This window comes from Rattus rattus, chromosome 16, assembly GCF_011064425.1.
Source record: "Rattus rattus isolate New Zealand chromosome 16, Rrattus_CSIRO_v1, whole genome shotgun sequence".
Lineage (NCBI taxonomy): Eukaryota > Metazoa > Chordata > Mammalia > Rodentia > Muridae > Rattus > Rattus rattus.
Window position 1 is genome coordinate 8,806,680 of NC_046169.1, and position 14,150 is coordinate 8,820,829.

General features: G+C 45.5%; 1 pseudogene; it reads left to right on the forward strand.

The window, feature by feature from the left end:
* The first annotated feature begins 9,787 nt into the window (after positions 1 to 9,787).
* LOC116885979 lies at positions 9,788 to 9,901 on the forward strand (annotated as a pseudogene).
* Positions 9,902 to 14,150: the final 4,249 nt, after the last annotated feature.

The following is a 14,150-nucleotide window of genomic DNA, read 5'->3' on the forward strand; positions in this document are numbered from 1 at the left end:
AGTGCCACTCCCTGGGCCAAGCCTCTACCACAGGACCTTTCTTTAAAGGTCAGCATGGACCTGTCCCTGTTTTAAAATTCCCTTTCCTCCATCTATGGCTCTGATCTACTCATGACACCTAGAGCAGGTGTGAGAGAGAAATGAGGTAGGACAAGTGTCTAGCAGTGGGGGACATAACTATAATCCCAGGACTCCAGAAGTGGAAACAGAAGGTTTGAGAGTCCCAAACCAGCCTCAGGTACATTGTGAGATCCTGTCTGAGACGTAACTGAGGGCTGAGGACAAAGCCCCCTGCCCTGCCAATCCCCGGCCCATCCGAAAACACACAAAGTACTAGGTTCAAACTCTAGTACTGATGAGGGGGGAAAAAGTGCTAGACAAGTGTGCCTTTCAAGACTTAGAGTACCAAACAGCTCAGTCATCAAGGACTTCAACATGGGCTGGAGAGATGGCCCAGTGGTTAAGAGCACTGACTGCTTGCTCTCCCAGAGGTCCTGAGTTCAAATCCCAGCAACCACATGGTGGCTCACAACCATCTGTAATGGGATCTGATGCCCTCTTCTGGTGTGTCTGAAGACAACTATAGTGTACTTATATATAATAAATAAATAAGTCTTTACAAAAATAAAACTTCAACATGGGCCAGTGAGATAGCTCAGATATCAGATATAAGGTGACCGTAGCCAAGCCTTACAACCTGAGTTCAATTCCTGGGACCCACCCAGTAGAAGGAAAGAACTTACTCCTCTCATTTCTACATGTACCAGAGAATACATGTGTGCAAACACATGGACATGTGTGTGTGCACATACACACACACGAAGATTATGTTAAATCTCTTTTCAATTTTTATCATATTCATTTGTGTGTATAGGGATGTGGGTAAGATGCATGTGTGTAGAGGCCAGAGGTCAACCTCAGATGTCACTCATTAGGGGCCATCCTTGTGTTCTGAAACAAGGCCTCTCACTGAACCCGGAGCCTACCAAATAGGCTAGACGGGTTAGACATCCAACTCCAGAGATCAGTCTTTCTCTACCTCCCCAGAACTGGAGTCACCCACATGCATAACCACCATCTTTTTTACACGGGTGCGGAGGGTCAAACTCAAGTGTCTATGCTTGTTCAGCGAGCGCTTAGCCAGCTAACCTGGCTGCAGCGTCCCCTTGGTGGATTTTAACAAAGCAAATACAATACAAAGCTTCCACAATTAGCAAAGTCCCCAGTTCCTAAGTAAAGCAGAATTCTACAAGCCTCAACTCTCCGTCTGTCCCAAGCTCCATCGAGACTCACAGGGGACGCCAGGCATCCTGTGCCTCATCCACCTGGCCCTGGAGGGACAAAGAGCACTGGAACATCAACCAGGGAGGCCAGGCTAGCCCAGTCCTTGGGGTCCAGGCAGGATTTACAACAGCCAAAGTCTTGGATGTGTAAATGGTATCAACCCATCCGTTTACACAATGCAGTAGAGTGGACAGGGACAGGCCCCCGGTCATTCTTTGGTTCCTTCCATGGGATGCTGGCTGTTAAGTGAGGTCTGGGACCTCAGACTGCGCGACTGTACGGAGCCGATGGACACCTACAGGAGCTGCCCGCAGCCCTGCTGTTTGCTTGTTTGTTGTTTTCATTTTAATTACCTTTATTTAGAGAAGGAGTCCTGTGCGCCACACTCCCTGTGTGAAAGTTGGAGGACAACGCACACGAGCAGGGTTATCACCTCGCAGGGTGTGGACCTCAAGTTCTAACTCAGGTTGTCCAGCTTGGTCGCGAGTGCCTTCCCTGGCCGAGCCCTCTCAATGGACCCTGGCTTAGTTTTATTGGTGTCTATGGTGCTCTTTGTCTATTCTTGAAATAGGGATGAAGCTAACCATTTGAAAATGTGCAATTCAGTTGTGAATGTCACATGTAGGAGGATTACAAATTTGAGGGCAGAATTGGGCTTTATGGTAAGCTGAATATTGTCTCAAAAAATTAAAAAAAAAGGCTGCAGATGTACCTCAATTGTTCTGTGTATAAACCCAGGGTTTGATCTCCAACACTCCATAACCAAGACATGCTAGCACATACTAGTAATCCCAAAACCAATGAAGGGGAGTTACAGGGACACATGTAGACTACAAAATGGTGGCTTCTTGTTCCCAGAACAAGAAATGTCAGGAAAGCTCAGGGGCAAGTGTCTAGACAGAGCCAAGAGTGGGGACGGACAGCCCAGTAGCCTTATAAAATACTGAAGTTATTGTTCAATGTAATGGACTTCCGGCCTCATACTTCTCCCATCCCAAATTATAAAGCTCTTTCTTTCCCCTTTTCCGTAACTTGTGTCTTCTGTCTTTCTAGGTCAATCAATTCTTTGTTCCTGCCAAGGAACGAGCTTGGCAATGCCCTAGACTACTTCCAACACTCCTGTTACACCAGGAGGCGGAGGCAGGAGGATCAGAATACTATATAGCAAATTCGAAGCCAGCCTGAGATACAGGAGACCCTGTCTCAAAAAGAGACTATGTTGAGCCTGGGAAGATGGCTCTGTGGTTAAGAGTTTAGCAAGTACTACTCTCGCAGAGGACCTGAGTTTGAGTCCCACTCACGCCAGGCATCTCACAACGACCTGTTGCAGGGAGCACGACACATCTGGCGTCCAGAAGCACTGGCACTCACCTATACATACCCACACAGAGACGCACAGTCATAGACATAATTCAAAATAAACACAGATCTTAAGAGAGAGAGACACATGTGCCAATCGCATGTGTGTAGGAGATCCCTGGTATTGTGCAAACCTCACCTTAAATTTGTTCAAAAGCCCTTTTGTTATCTGGAAAGGAAGCTCCATTCTCTCCCCTGTTATGTAATCCTGAAGTACATTGCAGAGCCCAGACTCTTGGCTTTCAAAGGAGAGAATATTGGTTTGAACTGTACACGGGGACAGAGGAAGGCAAAGAGCCAAGGGTCAAGGGTACCCTTCAGCTGGGCAGATGGTTTTGTCTGTGTCTGTTTGTTTGTGATGAGGTCTCCCTATGTCCCACAGGCTGGCTTTAAACTCGCGATCCTGCCCCTCCAGCCTCCCGAACAGTGGGTTTACAGGAGAGCATGGATTTACCGTGGACGTCTCACGGTGATGTTAACCTTTGCTGTCAACTTCACTGGCTTTATAATCACCATGGAAACACACCTCCAGATGTGTCTATGAGGACATCACCAGAAAAGTTGGACCAAGGGAGGAACGTGAGTGACGCCCTCCAGGGACTGGAAGGACTGGCCCATTAGCTTCCAGATGTTTCCCTAGCTCTGCCTCCTAACATTTTATTCTCTGCTGAAGAAAATGGAGAGAATGAGGGTGTTGGGGAGGTGGCTCAGTGGTTAGAGCACTGGCTGCTCTTCCAGAATATCTGGGTTCAATTCCCAGCAACCACATGACGGCTCGCAACTGTCTATAACTCTAGTCCCAGAGAATCCAACGCCCTTGTTGGGCATTCTTTTTTAAAGATTTATTTATTTATTTTATGTATATAAGTACACTGTAGCTGTCTTCAGACACACCAGAAGAGGGCATCAGATCCCAGTACAGATGGTTGTGAGCCACCATGTGGTTGCTGGGATTTGAACTCAGGACCTCTGGAAGAGCAGTCAGTGCTCTTAACCGCTGAGCCATCTCTCCAGCCCTCATTAGGCATTCTTGGGCACCAGACACAGACATGGTAGTGCACAAACATACATGCAGGCGAACGTATATTTTTTTTATATATTTATATAACATGTTTTACACGGAGAGATATTTATGTATTTTAGATGTTTACATATATTAGATGTGTATATTTGTACATATGTGTATATATGTATATGTGTGTGTATGTATATGTATATGTATGTAGGAAGGAAGGAAAGAAAGCTGACTACCAACATGCATCTCTCTCTGCTTCCTGCTAGGAATGCCTCTGCCACCATGCTTTCCCCACCATGGTGGTTTGTATCCTCTGCCATCCATGGACCCAAATTAACCCTTTCTTCTCTAAGTCGCTGTTGTGATGTATCTTGTCACTGCAGTGAGACAAGGAACCAACGTACCCACCAAGCTTTACCTGAGACGTTGACTAATAAGAGGCAGCCCATCAGGAGACTCTCTTGATCGTCTCTGAAAGACACCAACTAGACTGAGGAGATGGCTTGATGAACACACTCTTATCATACAAGCCCAAGGACCCAAGTTGGGATCCCTGGAAGTCATGTAAAGCCAGACATGGTGTCACAGGCATTAGACCCCCAGTGTTCCACAGGGAGGTGGGAGGCAGAGACAGGACAAGATCTGGAAGCTGGGCCAGCTACCCTTGCAGATGCAGCCTAAGACCTTGTCAGGGACTGACACTATTGATTGTCCTGAGACCCCCACAGGTGCACTGTGGCACTGGTGTTCCCAATCTCACATACACATATACAAATACATCACATTCATACATACATTCATACGTACATACATACATACTACACACACACACTTTCTTTCTCACACAGACACACTCTGTCATACGCATAGGTATATGCACGCACAGGTGTGTGCATGTTTATGCACACGCACATGCACATTCAAATACACACACTCATACACACACTGTCACACACATACACTTTCTCACACACACACACACTTTCAAATACACACACTCATACACACACTGTCTGTCACACACATACACACACACACTTTCTCACACACACACACTTTCTTTCTCTCACATACACATCCTGTCATACACATAGGAATATGCACACACACGCACATCAAATACACACACATTCTCTGTTACACACACAGGTACACACACACACACACACACACACACACACACACACACGATAACAACCCAGGGGAGATAGAGCGCATGCTCAGAGCAGCAAATCAGCTCATAGGAGGGGCCACTGCTGGAAGTCTCTAGCTCCTGCTGTAGCCAAGGACATTTTTCACCCCTGATTACTATAGCAGAGCATCGGGTTGGTCCTGAGACTTTTCTCACCCTCCCTTTCCTTGGTCCCTTTGCTGACACATCAGCACACAAAGTTAACTAACATTCACAGGCCTGGTGTCCTTCACCCTCCACGTAGGGGCCTAGCCAGAGACATTTATCTCTAAAGCAAACAGAACTGTACCCAAGTCTGTGACTGACTGTATTTGCTGATGATGTCATATCTGCCCCAAGCTTTCTGATCAATGTGACTCAAGGGTGAGGGCTGGCTAGTCAGAGTGAGTAACGTGCTAACCTGCCCAAACCGGCAACAAGGTGACCCCAGGGTGACCTGGGCCTTGGAGAACAAAGTCGGGGTGAACCTGACAGAAGAGACTAGATTGCTGGCTCCAAGAAATACCAATAAAGGGGTTTTTAGTGTACCCCAATCTCACACATCACTTCCAACAACTCCACATGGGTGAAGCTTAGAGTATCTCAGTAAATTTTGGAAAGTAAGGAGTGTTGGGTGTCATAGCTCAGACCTGTAATCCCAGCTATTCCAGAGGCTAGGGCTAGGGGATAATGCACACAAGCCTGGCCTAGCCTGGGCTATGGAGTCAGTTCAAGGGCAGCCTGAGCTACAGCAAACTCTGGTTCTAAATCTGAAAGAAGAAAAGGGGAAGAGAATAGGGGCGTGGCTTAGTGGTAGAGTGCTTCCATAAAATTCACCAACCAACCAATAGTGGGATATTGGGTGACAAAATCAATTCAACATAGGGAAAGCATTTTGAGTGGAGGCAGCAAATCAGGCCATGTGTAATCATTTCAAAAACAACAAAAGACAAAATAAAAAAGAGAAAGAAAGAAAGAAAGAAAGAAAGGAAAGAAAGAAAGAAAGGAAGGAAAGAAAGGAAGGGGAAGGGAAGGGAGGGGAAGGGAAGGGAAGGGAAGGGAAGGGAAGGGAAGGGAAGGGAAGGGAAGGAAAGAAAATTCAGTTTCAAATACAAATGCATGGGAGCTACTGAACCTGCAGAGAAGTAGAAATACAGCAGGACTAGGACTAGGTTCTCCAGGATGGGAGCTTGCAGGTGTGGGTAGAGGAGCACTCGGGAGCTGTCCCTTTGAGTTGCAATCTCCACTAATGGTGGAGATCAAAGGTAACCTCAGAAGGGACAGACAGAGACAGCGGCAGGACCTGTGACTTCCCAGGGCCTCTTCCTAGCCAATAGCCCCAGCAGCAGGAAGAGTGGTATCCACTTGACTCATCCTGCACATTCCAGGGGACACCCTGGCATTGAGTCACATGGTAGCCTGGAGCCTGAACAGCGCTATCAAGAGACCTGCCCTCAAGGAAAGCATGACCTTTCGCTACCCCCTCAGGGTCATTTGAAGTACTGCCCTCCCCCATTCCTGGTGATAGAAGCCTGGGACAAGCTGTGACTAGCCCTGGGGTCACAGGGTCATTTACAGGGAGAACTGTGTTTGCCAGACTGTTTTCTCCTGAGCAAAGAACACTGAATATGTGCTTTGTAGCTTGTTCCACTATGATAGCAGCAGTGATGTTAATGGTGGTGTGTTCATGCCTCTGTGTGCGCATGTGTGTGCACATGTGTGTGCCCATGTGTGTGCCCATGTGTGTGCCCATGTGTGTGCATGTCTGTATGTGTGTGCACATGTGTGTGCATGTGTGTGCACATGTGTGTGCATGTCTGTATGTGTGCATGTGTGTGCATGTGTGTGCATGTGTGTGTGTGTCATGTGTGTGCATGTGTGTGTGCATGTCTGTATGTGTGTGCATGTATGTGTACGCGTGTGTGTGTGTGTGTGTGTTCACCAAGTCACAAACAGGACAGATCCTGGATTGGGGAAACTGGTTTTTCTTCCTTTTTAAGATGTATTTATTCTTTCACAATTTCATATATTTTATATAAATATATATGTAAATATATAAATATATACATATTATGTATATATAAATATATATAATGTACAAATATTATATCCCCTACCACTTGTCTACTCTTAGACCCTCTCCTTCCTCCTCAACTCCTCTTCTCCCCAAAAAAGTCGTCCTCCTCTTTCTTTTTTTTTTTTTTTTTTTTTTTTTTTGGGTGCTCCACTGCATTTAGCTTAGAGTTGCGTACATGAGCTTGGGTGGGGTTATTTACTTCAGCAAGGGCAACTTGCTGGTAAGTGGCTATCCCACTGAGCAATATGGCTCCCCCTCTCCCAGCAACTGGCCTAGTTCTCTGGGGATGCTGTACTCTCCACCTCTCCACCCTATCCCCTCCTGTGACAGACTGTTGATGGGCCCCGGTCTTGCTCAGGCCACCAGTGCTGCTGTGAGCTCATGGGGACAACTGCCATGCCATGTTTAAAAGATACTATTCCAGGGTTGGGATTTGGCTCAGTGGTAGAGCGCTTGCCTAGGAAGCGCAAGGCCCTGGGTTCTGTCCCCAGCTCCGGAAAAAAAAAAGAACCAAAAAAAAGATACTATTCCATGGCACTCCTGGGGGAAGTGGTTTCTTATCATAGCCACACTTAGCGCGAGCTTGAAAAGGATGCTCCCAGAAGCCATGCCTCTCTAGAATAACCTACCGCTTCTAGCCCCTGGAGTCTGATTAACCCATAATCAGCTCAGTCAACTCAGGTACAGAGAAATGTGGACGCCCAAATATTCATCACCTTTGTGTCAAACATCTAAATGTCCCAAGACCGAAGGAGCTCTGAAGGCCGATCTGTGTTCTAAGCTAAAGTTTTTTCTCCTGGAGGAAGGAGATGGCCCGGTGTGTACCGTGTAAGCATGAGGTCTGAGTTTGATCCCCAGCATCCACATAAAGTTGGGTGCTGCTTCGTGTCCTATAATCCCAGCACTGGGGAAGTAGAGATAGGAGAATTTTCTGGAGCTCGCTGATCAGTTAGACTAATCGAATTCATGAGATTCTGGTTCATAAGAGAGATCCTGTCTGAAGATCCATAGGAGGCAATTGAGGAAGAAACCCAAGGTTGTCCTATGGTCTCTACATACCAGGGGCATGTGTACATGTGTGTACACATATGTGCATGTGAATATATGTATGGGTGTGTGCACACGTGTGTGTGTGTGTGTGTGTGTGTGTGTGTGTGTGTGGGCACGCACATACAGTGTATTTCAATATGTTCTTTTGTTTTCAGAGGAAAGTTACTACAGCAAGAGATCTCTTCCGAGGATCAGGAACTAATCTAAGGGGCCAGAGATGTGCTGTCATTTCACCAAGTAATACTCTGTGAGTATCCTCCTGTCTGGGGACTTCTAAAAACAGTATTGTCCGTATTGCTACTTTGTGTCATGTCTTGCAGCCACAATGAGTGAATGACTTGAAGCAAAGTGACCTTTCTTCACAGGGGTTCTAGGTGCCAGCTGGTGAAACTGGCTCCGAGATTCACTCACTAGAAACATGGATGTAAAAGGATGCCCATTGAGTACAATGAAATAAAAGTACTTTGGGGGGAGTAGCTTAAGGTTATGAGTTCAGGGCCAGTGAAGCGGTCCAGTGAGGCAGTCCAGCGAGCAGAGAGATTTGCTGAGTCTAAGTCCCTGGAACCCAGGGGGTGGAAGGAAGGAATCACCTCCCACAAATTGTCCTTTGATTTCCATCTGGGAGCCATATATATGTGCACCCACACACCTACACACAAATAAATAAATGAAATAAAGTTTTTAAAAAGAATATGAACTCATAGACAATGCAAGATTTTCTCAGGATAGTCACTGTTTCTATGTAGCTAGTCTTTGCTACTTTGTGGGTTCTTCTCCCTCCCCCACCCCCTCCCCCCTCTCCATTTCATTCCCTAACACTAGATGGGACAGAAATAAGGAGAGGGGGAAGAGAGGAATTAGGAAAATCCCCCAACTCTAATTTCATTCCTTTTGTTTCCTCTTTGACCCCCGGCTACTAACAAACCACAATCAATACGCTAAATGACCAACGACCACCAACCCTAACTCTTGGGGTCCTAGTATTTATTTACTCTCTGAAACATTCCAGGAACTACAAACGTCACAAGGTTGCAGAAACTATCTGCAGCCAACTACACCACACCTCTGCTAGAGCGTGAGACAAATCATAGTCAGCTGCTGCAGCAGTCTGAAGCGGCCCCACATCCCCACACCTGAGATTAAAAGGAAAGCACATTCTTATAATACGTGGTTTTTTTTTGGTTCTTTTTTTTTTTTTTTTTTTTTTTTTTTTTTTTTTTTTTTTTTTTTTTGGGTTGGGGGGCGACGCCCGCGTTTTTTTTTTTTTCGGATACGGCATCAGATCTTATTACAGATGGTTGTGAGCCACCATGTGGTTGCTGGGAATTGAACTCAGGACCTCTGGAAGAGCAGTCAGTGCTCTTAACCACTGAGCCATCTCTCCAGCTCTGTTTTTTTTTTGTTTTTTTGTTTTTTTGTTTTTTTGTTTTTTTTTTAAGGAAACCAAAATACCAGAATTCTCACTACATTTTTTTTATCAGATCTTGCTATCTCAAAATGTTGCCTCAAATTGAAATACTGTCCAATATCAACTTCCACAGGACCAAGATTGTACCAGAGAGCTGAGGTTACAGGTGTGAGCCACCTTCCCAAGTGTCTTAGTCAGTGTTCTATCGCCGGGAAGAGACACCATGAAAACAACTGCTCTTATAAAAGAAAGCGTTAATCGGGGCTGGCTGACAGTTTCCGAGGTTTAGTCCATTATCTTCACGGCAGCGTGCGGGCAATCATGGTGCTGGAGAAGGAGCTGAGAGTTCTATATCTGGATCCATAGGTAGCCGGGAGAGAGAGTGACACTGAGCTTGGAATGGGCTTTTGAAACCTCAAAGCCAGCTTTGCGCAGTGGCAGTATCATAGCCAATGAGGTTTATCTAAGGCGCGATTATTGCTAATTGAAAACTTGAAACCTCAAAGCCCACCCCTAATGGCATACTTCCTACAGAAAGACCACGCCTCCCAGTCCTTTCAAATAGTATCCCTCTCTGGTGACTAAGCATTCAAATCTATGGGCCTGTGGGAGCCATTCTCATTCAAACCACCACACTAGACTTAATAAGTCTTCTTTAAAATAAGAAAGGATTTGTTATTTTTACTTTATATGTGTGCATGTTGTCTTAGGGTTCCCATTTCTGTGAAGAGACACCATGACCAAGGCAACTCTTATAAAGGACATTTAATTAGAGCTGGCTTACAGGTTCTGAAGTTCTGTTATCATCATGGTGGGAAACATCCAGGCAGGCACAGTGCTGGAGAAGCTGAGAGTTCTATATCTTGTTCCAAAGGTAAACAGAAGAAGACTGTCCCCAGGCAGCTAGGAGGAGGGTCTCAAAGCCCACCCCCACAGTGACACACTTCTTCCAACAGGTCCACACCTCCTAATATGCTCCCTGGGCCAAGCATATTCAAACCACCATACATGCTTTTCCTGCATGTATGTATATGCATCATGCATGTTCCTGGTACCCACAGAGTTCAGAGTAGGCTACTGGATTCCCCTAGAACAGAGTTACAAAAATCTATGAGCTGCCATGTGGGTGCTAGGAAGAGTCAGCTATTGGTGCTGAGCCATCCCTCCAGCTCCAAGAGTTCAACTTTTAACAGTATCTGTCCCCCTTCAGCCTCCTTAATCATATTCTAACTTGATCATCTATGGTTCTTCCAAACCATAGCCATTCCCAAGATGAAAGATTTACATGTAATACGTTTCAAGAATTCCTTCTGTAACATTTAGGCTCGGCTGTCCAGTTGACAGCATCTAGAACCAGTTGCCTAGGAGACAAACCCCTGGGCATGTCTGTGAGAGAGTTTTAGGGTTGTATCATTCAAGCCTCTTGGCTCTAACCTACCTAAATGTGGGCAGTTCCATTTTGGGATCTGACATCCTGGGCTAAGTAACTGGGCCTGTGAAGAAGGGGCAGCGTGTACACTGCTTGCTGTGCAAGTATGAAGAACTGATTTTTGGATCCCTAGCACCAACATAAAAGCCAGGCATGGGGGCAGGAGAGAGGGATGGCTCAATGGTTAAGAGCACTTGTTACTCTCGCAGAGGACCCAGATGTGATTTCCAGCATGTACACGACAGCTCACAGCTATCTATAACTCCAGCTCCAGGGAATCAGATGGCCTCTTCTGGCCTCTGAGGGCACCAGGCACACACAAGGTACACATAGATATGGCAATATTCATTTGTAACCACCGCACTACAGGCCAGAGGCAAGGGGATCCCAGAGATTCACTGGGCAGCCAGTCTCCAAGTTCAGAGACTCGAAAAAGAAGGTGGAAAGAGATTAAGGAAGAAATCTTGATGTCAACCTCTGTCCTCTACACAAGACGACACGTGTACCTGTACACGTGTACACACATATACATACACACATCACATGTGCACATGTGTACACACATGCACAATACACATGCATGCTCCTGCACACACACACATTCCCTCCTTCCTGACTGTTGATGTAAAGTTGACAGCCGCCTTAAACTTCCGGCCTTATGCATTCCTTCCTATGATGGACCGTACTCTCGGGCTGAGCCAACACAAAACCTCTGTCATGGTTAACTTCAGCTTCACCTTGACACAACCCAGAGCCACTTGGGAAGAGGTGAACCTCAATCGAGGAGTTGCCTCCAGAAAGTTGGCCTATGGTCATGTCTGTGAGGCATTTTCTTGGTTGGTGACTGATGAAGGAGGAGCCAGCCCACTGTGGGTGGCTCCATACCTAGGCTGTTTAAGAAAGGGAGCTGGGGGTTGGGGATTTAGCTCAGTGGTAGAGCACTTGCCTAGCAAGCTCTAGGCCCTGGGTTCGGTCCCCAGCTCCGAAAAAAAGAAAAAAAAAAAAGAAAAAAGAAAAAAAAAAAGAAAGGGAGCTGAACAAGCTAAGGGGAAGCCAGTGATTAAGCAGTGGTCCTCCAAGGTCTCTTTCAGTTCTGCCTCCAGGTTCCTGTTGCCCCTGCCCTGATGGTGGGACTGTGTCATGAAAGTGGAAACCAAGTAAACACCTTCCTCCCTCGAGTCATTTTTGGTCAGCGGTTTTATCATAGTAATGGAGAGGCAAACAATGAACATTCTTTCCTTCTCTTGCTTTTGTCAGGCACTATTTTGTTATGTCAGTAAGAAAGATAACAAATAACTAATGTATGAATTGTTTTGAGTATTTGTGATGTTTATCTGTGTTGATTTCAAGCTAATTGCAAACGCTTCCAAAGTTTAGGAGCAATACAGTGGACCCTTGGTATCCTTCCACACCCTTGGAGTCAGCCAAGCATGAATTGAAAACACTCACTGTACTGTACTCAGAATACGCACGGTTTTGTTTTGTTTTGTTTTTTCATTATTCCCTCGATAGCTCAGTTCCTTTTCCTAGTGCTGTGGTAAGTTTACTTTGGCAAAAGCAACTTGAGGAAGAAAGGTCTTCTTCTGACTCACAGTCCAAGGGTGCAGTCCATCATGGTGGGAAAGGCCACAAGAGCATGAGGCAGCTGGTCACACCATGGCCACAACCGGAAAGTAGAGAGAGATGAATGCATAGTGCTCAGTTTCCTTTCTCCACCTATACAGTCTCGGATTCCAGCCAGGGAATGGTGCCACCCACAGTGGGCAGGTTTCCCTACCTCAATTAACACAATCAAGATAATCTTCTTACGCATACCCAGAGGCCCATCTCCCAGGCTATTATGGCATACTAGACAATATAGTATGATATATTTTTACTAATTGTTCATACCATGTTAGGGATTATAGATTATCTAGAGATCATTTAAAGTATAAAGGAGCAAGCTGAGGCTGGAATATAGCTCAGCTATTAGAATACTTGCCTAGCATGCTCAAAGCCCTGGGTTCTGTCTTAGCACCAGGTTGTATAATACCTGCAATTTTAGCACTTGGGAGGTGGAGGCAGGGGGATCAGAAGTTCTAGGTCATCTGTGGCTACCTGGAGAGTTGGACGCCAGCCTACAGTACATGAAACGCTAGACAAAGAAAGGAGGGAGGAAACAGAGCATGGTTGCTCACATCTGTCATCCCAGCACTTGGAAAGCTGAAACCAGGGACTTGGTCTAGGCCAGTCTAAGGTATGTAACAAATAGATAAATAATAAGTAAAATAAACAAAACACTGCCCTTGTCAAAGAATAAAGTAAGGCCAGTAAGATGGCTCAGTAGGTAAAAACACTTACTGTATAAGCCATGACCTTCAATCAATCCCCAAAACTCACAGGAGAGAACTGCCTTTCAAAATTGTCTTCTGAGCTCCACATGTGTTGTAGCATTCACACCACACACACACACACACACACACACACACACACAGTTTATAAAGTTTACATTTTTATTTATTTTTATTTATTTATGTGTATATACTACAGTGTATGGAAGCCAGAGAACATTATAAGATTTGGTTCTTTCCATCTACTGTGTGGGTTCAGAGAGTCAAACTTAAGATGTCTGACTTGACTTTATATTTTTAAAGATTTATTTTATTTATTATATATAAGTACACTGTAGCTATCTTCAGACACCAGAAGAGGGCATCAGATCCCATTACAGATGGTTGTGAGCCACCATGTGGTTGCTGGGAATTGAACTCAGGACCTCTGGAAGAGCAGTCAGTGCTCTTAACCACTGAGCCATCTCTCCAGCCCCTGATTTGACTTTTTAGAAACATTTTTAAAAGAGGCTGGTTGGTGGTACTGCACGCCTTTAATCCCAGCACTCAGGAGGCAGAGGCAGGTGGATCTCTGAATTCAAGCGAGCCAGCCTAGGCTACAAATAAAGTTCCAGGACAGTCAGAAGTTCCAGTTCTGTGTAGCTAGGGGTACACAGAAAAATCCTGCCTCATAAAAAATGAAATGAAATAAAAAGTAAAGTATAAGTTCTGTTAGAAGTTGAATGTATACAAGAATCCTGGAACCAATTCCCACGGCTCCAAAAAGATAGTAAGATGTGTCATTTAGGAATGTTTTAGCTTCAAAGAACTGAACGCTCGAAGCTTACTGTATGTGGGACTCCCCGGATCCATCTCTCCGATCAGCTAGCTAGTCTCTACTTTTTTTGTTTTTCATTTTTCCAGTGCCAGGGACTGAATCCAGAGACTTGCAAGCGATAGAGACAAGTACTTAATTCTGAACCAGTCCCAAACCCCTCACAAGGGGATTCTAGGCAGGGGCTCTACCACTGAGCCAAACCCCCAGCCC